Source organism: Phyllopteryx taeniolatus, chromosome 11, assembly GCF_024500385.1.
Source record: "Phyllopteryx taeniolatus isolate TA_2022b chromosome 11, UOR_Ptae_1.2, whole genome shotgun sequence".
In the NCBI taxonomy this organism is placed as follows: Eukaryota; Metazoa; Chordata; class Actinopteri; order Syngnathiformes; family Syngnathidae; genus Phyllopteryx; species Phyllopteryx taeniolatus.
Window position 1 is genome coordinate 3,089,278 of NC_084512.1, and position 12,001 is coordinate 3,101,278.

A 12,001-nucleotide genomic window follows, 5' to 3' on the forward strand; every position below is an offset into this window, starting at 1 on the left:
TGAAAAAAAAAAATAATAATAATAATACAAAAATATTTGTGTATACATGTACATCTGCACTTTTAACTTGCCAACTATGTGCATAAAGGAGTGACAGTTTTGTGTTCGTTGTGAAATAATCAAGTCTTTATTTATTTATTTTTAGACTTGAGGGTTGGGCCTGACTTGTGGTACAGTGGGGCAGGTGGTTAGCTTGTCTACCTCACAGACAGAGGTTCCAAATCCTGGCTCAGGCCTTTGTGGAGGTTGTATGTTCTTCCTGTGCTTGGTTGAGGTTTCTCCAGGTACTCTGGCTTCCTTTCGCATTACAAAAACATGCATCTTAGGTTAATTGGAGTTCTAAATTGCCAATAGGTGTGAAAGTGATTATAGAAAATGGTTGGATGGATTGTTGGGTCTGACTAATCAGCAAGGAATTTCGAAGCATACTCCTTCTTCTTTTCCTTTCGGCTTGTCCCTTTAGGGGTCGCCACAGCGCATCATCCTCTCGAACACCAACTGCCCTCTTCCTCTAGCTCTCTTGCCTGGCAGCTCCATCCTCATCATCGTTCTACCAATATACTCACTATTTCTCCTCTGGACGTGTCCAAACCATTGAAGTCTGCTCTCTCTAACTTTGTCTCCAAAACATCGAACCTTGGCTGTCCCTCTGATGAGTTCATTTCTAATTTTATCCAACCTGATCACTCCTAGAGCGAACCTCAACATCTTAATTTCTACCACCTCCAGCTCTGCTTCCTGTTGTCTCTTCAGTGCCACTGTCTCTTAATCCATACATCATGGCTGGCCTCACCACTGTTTTATAAACTTTGCCCTTCATCCGACAAGAGACTCTTCTGTCTAATAACACACCTGACTCCTTCCTCCACCTGTTCCAACCTGCTTGGACCTGTTTCTTCACTTCCTGACCACACCATTGCTCTGGACGGTTGACCCCAAGTATTTACAGTCCTCCACCCTTGCTATCTCTTCTCCCTGTAGCCTTCCCCACCACCCCTCTCATTCATGTACATATATTCTGTTTTACTTCGGCTAATCTTCATTCCTCTGTTTTCCTGTGCATGCCTCCATCTTTCTAACTGTTCCTCTACCTGCTCCCTGCTTTCACTGCAGATCACAATGCCATCTGCAAACATCATGGTCCACATGGATTCCAGTCTAATTTCATCTGTCAGCCTATCCATCACCACTGCAAATAGAAAGGGGCTCAGGGCTGATCCCTGATGCAGTCCCACCTCCACCTTAAATTCGTCTGTCACACATACAGCACACCTCACCACTGTTATGCTGCCCTCGTACATGTCCTGTATTATTCTAACATACTTCTGCCACTCCAGACATCCGCATGCAGTACCACAGTTCCTCTCTGGGTACTCTGGGTCATAGGCTTTCTCTAGATCTACAAAGACACAATGTAGCTCCTTCTGACCTCTGTGCTTTTCCATCAACATCCTGGTTTTTGGTTGCCACTTCCTGGTCAACCACACTTGCCTCTTCTACTCTCCCTTTTCCCTCATGGTCCACCACACTTGCCTCTTCTACTCTCCCTTTTCTCTCATTTTCCTCATTCATCAACTCCTTGAAGTATTCTTTCCATCTATCGAGCACACTACTGGGACCAGTCAACATATTTCCATCTCCATCATTAATCACCCTAACCTGCTGCACATCCTTCCCATCTCTATCCCTGTCTGGCCAACCTGTGGAGACCCTTTTCTCCTTCTTTAGTGTCCAACCTGGCATACATGTCATCATATGCCTCCTGTTTGGCCTTTGCCACCTTTGCCCTATGTCGCATCTCTATGAATTCCTTTCGCCTTTCCTCGGTCCTTTCAGTGTCCCACTTCTTAGCTAACCTTTTTCCTTGTATGATTTCCTGTACTGTGAGGTTCCACCACCAAGTGTCCTTCTCTCCTTTCCTGCCAGAAGATACACCAAGTGCTCTCCTGCCTGCCTCTCTGTTCACCTTGTCTGCAGTGGTCCAGCCTTCTGGAAGCTCCTCCTGTCCACCGAGAGCCTGTTTCACCTCATCCCGAAAAGTTTAAGTTTTCGTCCTGTCTCAGCTTCCACACATGGTTCTCTGCTCTGCCTTTGTCTTCCTAATCTTCCTCCCCACCACCAGAGTCATCTTACACACCACCAGCCTATGCTGTCTAGCCACACACTCCCCTACCACTACGTTTCAGTCAGTAACCTCCTTCAGATTACATCGTCTGCACAAGATGTAATCGACCTGCGTGCTTCTACCTCCGCTCTTGTAGCTCACCCCATGTTCCTGCCTTTTCTGGAAAAAAAGTGTTCACGACAGCCATTGGCATCCTTTTTGCAAAGTCTACCACCATCTGTCCCTCCAAGTTCCTTTCCTGAATCCCGTACTTACCCATCACTTCTTCATCACCCCTATTTCCTTCACCAACATGTCCATTACAATCTGCACCAGTCAAGACTCTCTCTCTGTTTGGGATGCTCAGAACTACTTCGTCTAGCTCCTTCCAGAATTTCTCTTTCACTTCTAGGTCACATCCTACCTGTGGGCCATAGCCACTAATCACATTATACATAACACCCTCAATTTCAAGTTTCAGCCTCATCAGTCCATCTGATAATCTTTTCACCTCCAAGACATTCTTAGCCAACTCTTCTTAAAATAACCTCAACTCCATTTCTCTTCCCATCTACACCATGGTAAAATAATTTAAACCCTGCCCCTAAACTTCTAGCCTTACTGCCTTTCCACCTGGTCTCCTGGACACACAATATATCAACCTTTCTCCTCATCATCATGTCAACCAACTCCCGAGATTTTCCTGTCATAGTCCCTTCATTCAAAGTCCCCACATTCAGTTCTAGGCTCTGTGCTTTCCTCTTCTCTTTCTGACAAAGAACCCGCTTTCCACCTCTTCTTTGACTTCGACCCACAGTAGCTGAATTTCCAATGGCGCACTGCAGGTCGACGGCGCCGGTGGCGGACGTTGTTAACCCGGGTCACGACCGATCCGGTATGGAATTCTTTGGATGAACGCTCATATTTGTTAGACAAAGTTTTAAGCCGGATGCCCTTCCTGACGCAACCCTCTGCATTTATCCGGGCTTGGGACCGGCCTACAGTTAGCAATGGCTTGTGCCCCCCATCGGGCTGCATTACGAATTTCTAAGCATACAACGTATTTTATTTGCACATAATTTGGATGACCTATGAGAGATCTTTTACATTATCAGTACTACATACGAGGAGTGAAGCCTAAAGCTCAAAAATATTTTGTATCAATATAGAAAATTTTGTATTATTGCAAATTACATTATCATGTATGAATAATAATTACCTTAATTGTGGAAGAGAAATAACTGCTGTTAGTGAAATGAGTGTTAGTGTAGTGAATGGTATCTGACAGGAAAGCATTTGGGAAAATTGCAAATATGGTGGGACATCGTGTTAGAGATTAGCTTTTGAGAGTTTTTTATAGTCTTAGTCTTTTGCCACTTTCTTATGCATTTCCTGCTAAAGAATTACCCATTCACAAATAAATATTGTGTTAGGATAAAGATTTTAGTCAGGATGTCAATAATTTTGTCTCCTTAAGCTAAGTGCTATAAAGTCCTTTGCACACAAGTCGTGCAACTTTTAATCTTTACCGAAGAGAACCACTTGCGAGTCTGCACGCTTCCCCTAGAGAGAGAAATATCTGCATTTCCTCAACTAACTAGAAAATATTTTGTTGCCCTTTTGTCTTACCTTGGCGAAAGAGGCCTTTATTTCTTCTAGCTATTCCTCCTTTATCAATGAACTCCTGAACCCTGTCAGCCTTCCACATTGCTCAACATTAATCATTTGTCTCGGCAAAGCCTTTTGGAATACATTACAGTTTTTCTTCATAGCCTGGTACCCCATAACATACAGCTAAGCTGGTAATGGCCACTCACACATTTGAATGTCACCACAAAATTATCTAATTAGAAAAATCAAAAGATGTCATCTGTGGACGAATATTTTTTAGTAAGTCTATTACAGCTTCATTTCTATTCATACATCAAAAAACCCATCATCTCTGTCACACATCAACATGATGGTGGTGGATTGCAGTTAAGATATTGCTCTCCCTAGCTCACTGGCCTGGAGACTAGTTGGCGACCTGATGGTGCCTCGAGTCGCCGCTGGTTTCTGAGACGTCTCTGTGACGTCTCCTGAAGACTGGCTGGGTCGCCAAAGAGTCGCAGTTAAAATGGAACATGTTCGATATCATTGAAGACCTTTTGGCGACCCCTCTATATGCTGACGAGAGAGAAATCTTCATGCGACTTAATGTCAGAAAATTGCGATCAATCATCACCAAAATTTATGTGGACATCTCTACCTATGCCCATTTCTACCTCTGAAAAGATTAGAATGATCGTTCCAATGTTTTGGATTTTATGGACGTTGAAACGTTTTCCTATACGCTTATACAACCCCAGTTCCAATGAATTTGGGACATTGTGTTAAATAAAAACAGATGATACAATGATTTTAAAATCATGTTCAACCTATATTTCATTGAATACACTACAAGACAATATATTGAATGTTCAAACTGATGAAATGTATTGTTTTGAGTAAATAATCATTAACTTAGAATTTTATGGCTGCAACACATTCCAAAAAAGCTGGGACAGGGTCATGTTTACCACTGTGTTACATCACCCATTCTTTTAACAACATTCAATAAACGTTTGGGAACTGAGGACACTAATTGTTGAAGCTTTGTAGGTCGAATTCTTTCCCATTCTTGCTTGATGTACAGCTTCAGCTGTTCAACAGTCCAGGGTCTCCGTTGTCGTATTTTATGCTTCATAATGCGCCACACATTTTCAATGGGAGACATGTATGTATATATATATATATATATATGTATATATGTATGTATATATATATAATATGTATATATATATATATGTATGTATATATATATATATGTATGTATATATATATATATATATATATATATATATGTATGTATGTATGTATGTATGTATATATATATATATGTATATATATATATATATGTATATGTATGTATATGTATATATATATATATATATATGTATGTATATGTATATATATATATATATATATGTATACGTATATATATATATATGTATGTATATATATATATGTATGTATATGTATATATGTATGTATATGTATATATATATATGTATATGTATATATATATATATATATATGTATATATATATATGTGTATATATATGTATATATATATATGTATATATATCTGTATATATCCATCCATTGTCTTCCGCTTATCCGAGGTCGGGTCGGCGGGGCAGCAGCTTCAGGAGGGAAGCCCAGACTTCCCTCTCCACAGCCGCTTCCTCAAGCTCTTCCGAGGGGATCCCGAGGTGTTCCCAGGCTAGCCAAGAGACGTAGTCGCTCACGCGTGTCCTGGGGCGTCCTGGGCCGTCCGGAAGTCGTTCTCCATGCCCTCACCGAACTCCTCCCACGCCCGAGTTTTTGCCTCAGCGACCACCAAAGTTGCATTCCGCTTGGCCAGCCGGTACCCATCAGCTGCCTCAGGAGTCCCACAGGCCAAAAAGGCCCGATTGGACTCTTTCTTCAGCTTGTCGGCATCCCTTACCGTTGGTGTCCACCAACAGGTTCAGGGATCGCAGTCACGACAGGCACCGACCACCTTACGGCCACAGCTCCGGTCGCCCGCCTCTGGCAATAGAGGCGCAGAGCATGGTCTACTCGGACTCAATATTCCCTGCCTCTCCCGAGACGTGGGTGTAGTTCTGCCGGAGGTGTGAGTTGAAACTACTTCCGACAGGGGATTCTGCCAGACGTTTCCAGCAGGCCCTCACAATACGTTAGGGCCTTCCAGGTCGGACCGGCATCTTCCCCCAACATTGGAGCTAACTCACCACCAGGTGGTGATCATTTGACAGCTCTGCCCCTCTCTTCACCCGAGCGTCCAAGACATGCGGCCGCAAGTCCGATGACACGACTACATATTCGATCATCGAACGGCGACCTAGGGTGTCCTGGTGCCAAGTGCACGTGTGGACACACTTATGTTTGAACATGGTGTTCGTTATGGACAATCCATGGTGAGCACAGAAGTCTAATAACGTGAGCTTTGAAGTCCCCCAGCAGAACGATGGAGTCCCCAGCGGGAGCGCTCTCCTGCACCCCCTCTAAGGACTCCAAGAGGGGTGGGTACTCTGAACTGCTGTTTGGTACATAGGCACAAATAACAGTCAGGACCCATCCCCCCCCACCCGAAGGCGGAGGGAGGCTCCCCTCTCGTCCACCGGGGTGAACCCCAATGTACAGGCACCGAGCCGGGGTGCAATAAGTATACCCACACCTGCTCGGCGCCTCTCACCATGGGCAACTCCAGTGTAGAAAAGAGTCCAACCCCTCTCCAGAGGACTGGTACAAGAGCCTAAACCGTGTGTGGAGGCGAGCCCCACTCGATCTAGTCTGAACTTCTCAACCTCACACACCAGTTCGGGGTCCTTCCCTGCCAGAGAGGTAACATTCCACGTCCCTAGAGCCAGCTTCTGTCGCCGGGGATCGGATCGCCAAGGTCCCTGACTTCCGCCACCCCCCAGCTCACACTGCACCCCGAACCATATGGACCCTCCCACAGGTGGTGAGCTCATGAGAAGAGGGACCCACGTTACCTTTTCGGGCTGTGCCCGGCCGGGCCCCATGGGTGCAGGCCGGGCCACCAGGTGCTCGCCTTCGACCCCTATCTCCAGGCCTGGCTCCAGAGGGGGGCCCCAGTGACCTGCGTCCAGGCAAGGGGAAACCTAGATCCATTTAATGTATTCTTCATAGGGGTTTTGGGAGCTGTGCTTTGTCTGGTCCCTCACCTAGGACCTGTTTGCCATGGGCAACACTACCAGGGGCGTGAAGCCCCCGAAAATTTAGGATTATTGGGACACACAAACCCCTCCACCACGATAAGGTGACGGCTCAAGGAGAGGTTTTTTTTTTTTTAATAACTTCATTGGCCGTCATATATATATATATATATATATATATACAGACACGCAACAAGGCTAAAAATAAAGTAGCTTTTGGATTCAAATACACGCGGCGACGCGGAGTAAATGTCTTTCGCGGAGCCGATCTATGTATGTATATATGTACATGTATGTATGTGTATATATATATAGGCGGCATGGTGAGCGACTGGTTAGCACTTCAGCCTCACAGTGCTGAGGACCGGGGTTCAAATCCCGGCCTCGCCTGTGTGGAGTTTGCATGTTCTTCCCGTGCCTGAGTGGGTTTTTTCTGGGCACTCCGGTTTCCTCCCACATCATGATGATCAAAACAAGCATTGTAGGTTAATTGAAGACTAAATTGCCCATAGGTGTGAATGTGAGTGCGAATGGTTTGTTTATATGTGCCCTGCGATTGGCTGGCGATCAGTCGAGTGTGTACCCCTCTCGCCCGAATATAACTGGGATGGGTTCCAGCACGCCCGCAACCCGTGTGAGGATAAGCGGTACAGAAAATGGATGGAGATATATATATTTATATATATATATATATATATATATATATCATGTACTGTAAATTGATCAACATTTAAACATACTGAATCACAGAAAACTATATCATCACATATTATCGTAGGTATTGGAAAGCATACTGCAGTCTTGGAAAACTCGGAAAAGCGAGCTGATTGATTGCACTCCTCATCGACTGTCAACGTCAGCCGTGCACGCAGACCCGTCGGGCGAGGGACACATATAAATGCACATAATCTGCTGTCCAAGCCAGCGCTTGAACGGGACGAGGGTTTAAGTGATGAAGTGTCCTTTTGTTATTTTGTACAGTCAACCCACGAGAAAATTCATGGTTTGAAAGTTGTTGTTGTTGGTTTTATGAATTACTGTTGTTCCAATACGTTGTGCATCTTGGGTAAAAGATTTGTATTTTACTTATTTACGGTGGCTGTTCATGTTATTTGCGTGTACGCATGGTCTTAGGATGTTCTAAATTTGTTCGCAGAGCACTAACAAAAACAAGTACTAACCTATTGTTAATCACAGGCTTGTCAAATGTGTGTATGCACGATTTAAGCACAAGTCTGTGTATGCCTGGTTAGTAAATGAGGTTAGTAAATGAGGCCCAAGGTCTTTTTTTAGCTGATGTGAAGCAAATAGCCCTTCATATTTTTTCCACCATATCAGTTGAGGGCAACATATATATACCGGTATGTTGCGGTTTCTTCCCGATTTTAAGAAATGCGTAAAAACTCAATCGCTGAAAGAGCAAGGCCACTGTGGCTTTTACTCTGTAAATGCACTGTTGCTCTGGTTCTCATCCTATTTTCAGTGTGAAACCCTATAGGGCTTCACAACTTCCCTGCTGATTCTGGATGAACCACTCCTAACAGAGATGACTATGGCTCACTATCTTCTGGTAAAGCTCTCTCCCCCTCCAGGTTCGATCAGTGTGCTTCTTCGGTCTCAAAATAACACCTTAAAATTATGTTGTGCAATTTAAATTCTTATTTGTCTGTATCTGTTGTAGACCAGATAGGTAAAAAGATTAATTGACTTTTGAATGGTTACAAATTTCATTATGAACAATTCCTTCTGTTTTGACTTATATTGTCTTCATAGTCAAATGCTTTGTTGACTTGTGGACATCCTGAAGTAATGAGTAAATGAAAGCATCTACCAAGAAGCCTCTCAAAATTATCATCATTATAGGTGCTGTTTTTAAATCATATATTTCAGGTAAATGACAACATATGACATGAATATTTCATCGTATCAACAGTCAGAAAAAAAATTTGTTTGAGGCCCAGTTTGCATTTTTGGTGAACCACAGGGATGTCAGTCCTGGTTGAGCTCTTACATGTCTATCATGTTTCCAGTAATACGTTCTTCATATTTCATGTTGTCTCTCCCAGCCCTTCGCTATCTGTCCAGCTCATGACTTTGACTTATGTTCTCCATGTCTTCAGACAGTCCCTGCAATTTATCCCTCCTCTTACTTGGGATGAGGTTCATGTAAAACTTGCACAGGTTTTCTTAAGTTAATACTCTTCTGTTAACTTCTGGAGGTCATTTATGAAGGCAGATTGTTATGAAAGTAGTTTATGCACTATAACGTGGTGTAGATGTATACGAAAACAATTACAAAAAGGTTGAGAAATGTGCCAACAATGCCTAACATGGCCAAGATGGATTCCTCCTGTTCCTCCTTAAGCTCCAGTGCTCGCACATCATCAAGGGTGATAACTGTGGTGCCCATGATCCAGCAACTCCCCTAACCCCTCAAGGTGACTTGTATCTGGAATAAAAAGAAATAAGGAATAGTCCTGTCAGTTTTCACGTATAACAGAAATAGGGCATACATTGGAATGGCTTTTTTTATTTTATTTTATTTATTTTTTTTGTGTTCCCCACCAAGCAAATTCCTCTCACCAAATGGCTATAAATCATGAATTAGCATGCAGAGTGGGTGATACCATTTTTTTCATTTCTTGCCACCACGAATAGGTAAGACATGCAGGTTTTATGTCAACAATTGCTAAGGATCAACCTTGGATTATCTGGGATGAAATTGTTAAATTACCAGTGGTTATGTTTAATAGCAGTCCTTCTGTCAAAAGAAGCATGAATAAATGCTGCCTTTTGAGCCCCTCACGTCCGCCCACTGATTTTCATGTGCTGTAAATGATTAAATACCCCAGATGCTCTGTGTATTTAGCTAGCATCATTCACATTTTCCTTGTGGAAGAAATTCAACTATTAAAGAGCTGCAGATTTTCATTTCCCAAGATAAATAGTTGAGCAATAAAGAAAATTGTTTTCCTTTTGGTGGGTGTATTTTGGAATGAAGAGCTTCTCCAATCATTTCTTGAAGATTTTCTATCACTACTGATGATGGTATTACAGGAATTACAAGTAATTTCATCACAAGGAATTAAAAAAAAAAAAAAAAAAAAGTATCTTACCTTCAGGAAGTTCAGTTGCAAAGCATTGTCTTCCACCATGCTTTTTGGATTCTCATAAAACACCTTGGATTTAAGGGCGTTCTTCATGTGGAGACTTGCAGGTGAAGGGGGAGAGTCTCAGCAGCTTTGTTCAACTATACTTCCAGGGAAACCCACCTTCGATCACATCCAGTTTATAACACAAGTTCAATGTCCCCTGAAATTTGAGTTCAATCAGACCCTTTGTAGCATTCAGTAATTATTATTCCGCTTAAGCACAACCAGCTTTATTTCGGCAATGCAAATTAGTTTTCCTCTCTCCACACTTTTCGTTCCTTCCCTTGAGGTTCCCTGTCATTGTTTCGTGTAACTCTACACAATTCTCCCAACTCCCTCCTCATAGTGTTGGTTTATTTACACACCCCTCTTGCATCTTTCTTGCTTCAGATTCCTCTGGGAAATGGTGCAATTAGTGCTTCTCAATGAAGTCTCTTGCTCAGTCTGGATTTAGCCAACCCAGAACGATGTATCATTGTCTGCATCTTTCTTGCTTCAGATTCCTCTGGGAAACGGTGCAATTAGTGCTTCTCAATAAAGTGTCTTGCTCAGTCTGGATTTATCTAACCCAGAACGATGTATCATTGTCTGATATATGTGAGGTGTGTCAGCTGATGTCTCTGTGCCACCAAGCCTCCAGTCTTCTAGCTAAGAATGCACAGGTCTCTGAAGTAGCCAGGTCTGGTTGTTGATAATCCAGAGGAGGATAAAAAGGCAAAACATTCCATAGATTAGATCACTGAGGAGAGGCAGAGGCAGCCGCAGAGCCAGACGATCACGATAGCAGTAGAGATCTTCACGTACCGCCAGTGACAGCAGTGTTACAGTGGGTCCTCAACACCAGTTAGACACCATGTCAGGACTGTACATTGCATAACCAAGCAGAATGATGGCAAATGAGGGAGGATGGATCCTGATGGCTGTGGCAATGATGGAGCAGAAGAATGAGGAGGAGGGTGGGGAAAACATTGCTCACGCTTACCGTTTTCTCCTCCCCTCTCCCTGCTGTAGGGGGTGGTTTTGCACACCGAAGCACAGCTTACACCAAAACAACACAAATGTAAAAAGGAAAAAGGGAAGTAAAATCCTCTCTGCTATTTGTGTTAAGTGGAGCCCATCATCAGCTGCTGCTTGGACAGAGCTATGCAAAAGAGAGATTGAGGAGGGAGCACTATAAACAGTGGTGAAATAAAAAGTGGTTGAAGCTGGGCGGAGGACAAAGCAGGAGGCAGTGAAAAGGAATGGTCGGAGAGGGGTCTGTGTGCAGTTATTTATCTCTAAGTGGGATGATTCTGTGACAGCCACCATGCTTGCCAAGTTGTCTATGGTCTTTGGTTGCTGTAAAACACATCTTAATTACTATGTCGTCATGCATTTTATTTCCCTATTATGTCTGTTTACTGAATCTACACAGCACCAGGCTTCTTTAAAATATAAGGTAAGACATTTGGACTGAGGCACCCCCAGGGAATTGATCGCAATCAAGATTGCGATGTTGACCCCATGTTTTTTTTTAATTTTATTTTATTTTTTTAAATATATATATTTTTAAAATATATATATTTTATGTTAAAATTATGTGCACAGTGGGGGGAGAGTATGTGCGCTCTTGAGGTCATGCCACAGCATCTCAGTTGGGTTGAGGTCAGATATTTGACTGGGCCACTCAAAAATATGTATTTTCTTCTTCTGAAGCCAGTCTGTTGATTTGCTTCTGTATTTTAGATCATCGTCCTGTTGCAATTCTCATCCTCTTTTGAGCGGATGTTAGTTGTAGCTGTAGACTATCCAAGTGCTCTTTAGCAGACTTCCAACATGGACCAATGTTTTTTTAGTTAGGGTGGGACTAGATTAAAAAAAATAAAAATAATCTAATTAAGTAGAAGCTTTGTAATTTTTATTTTAATGGAATTTGTCATCACTCCAAGCAACACTGTTTTATCCTATTCCTCCATATTGGTGGCAAAGCTCAAACATGCGTC

The 12,001-nt window shown here is 42.8% G+C and overlaps 1 protein-coding gene across 7 annotated transcripts in view; it reads left to right on the top strand.

Moving 5' to 3' along the window:
- birc6 (baculoviral IAP repeat containing 6) overlaps positions 1-12,001 on the top strand; it is a 195,138-nt gene that overhangs the window by 133,988 nt on the left and 49,149 nt on the right. The window lies entirely within an intron of this gene.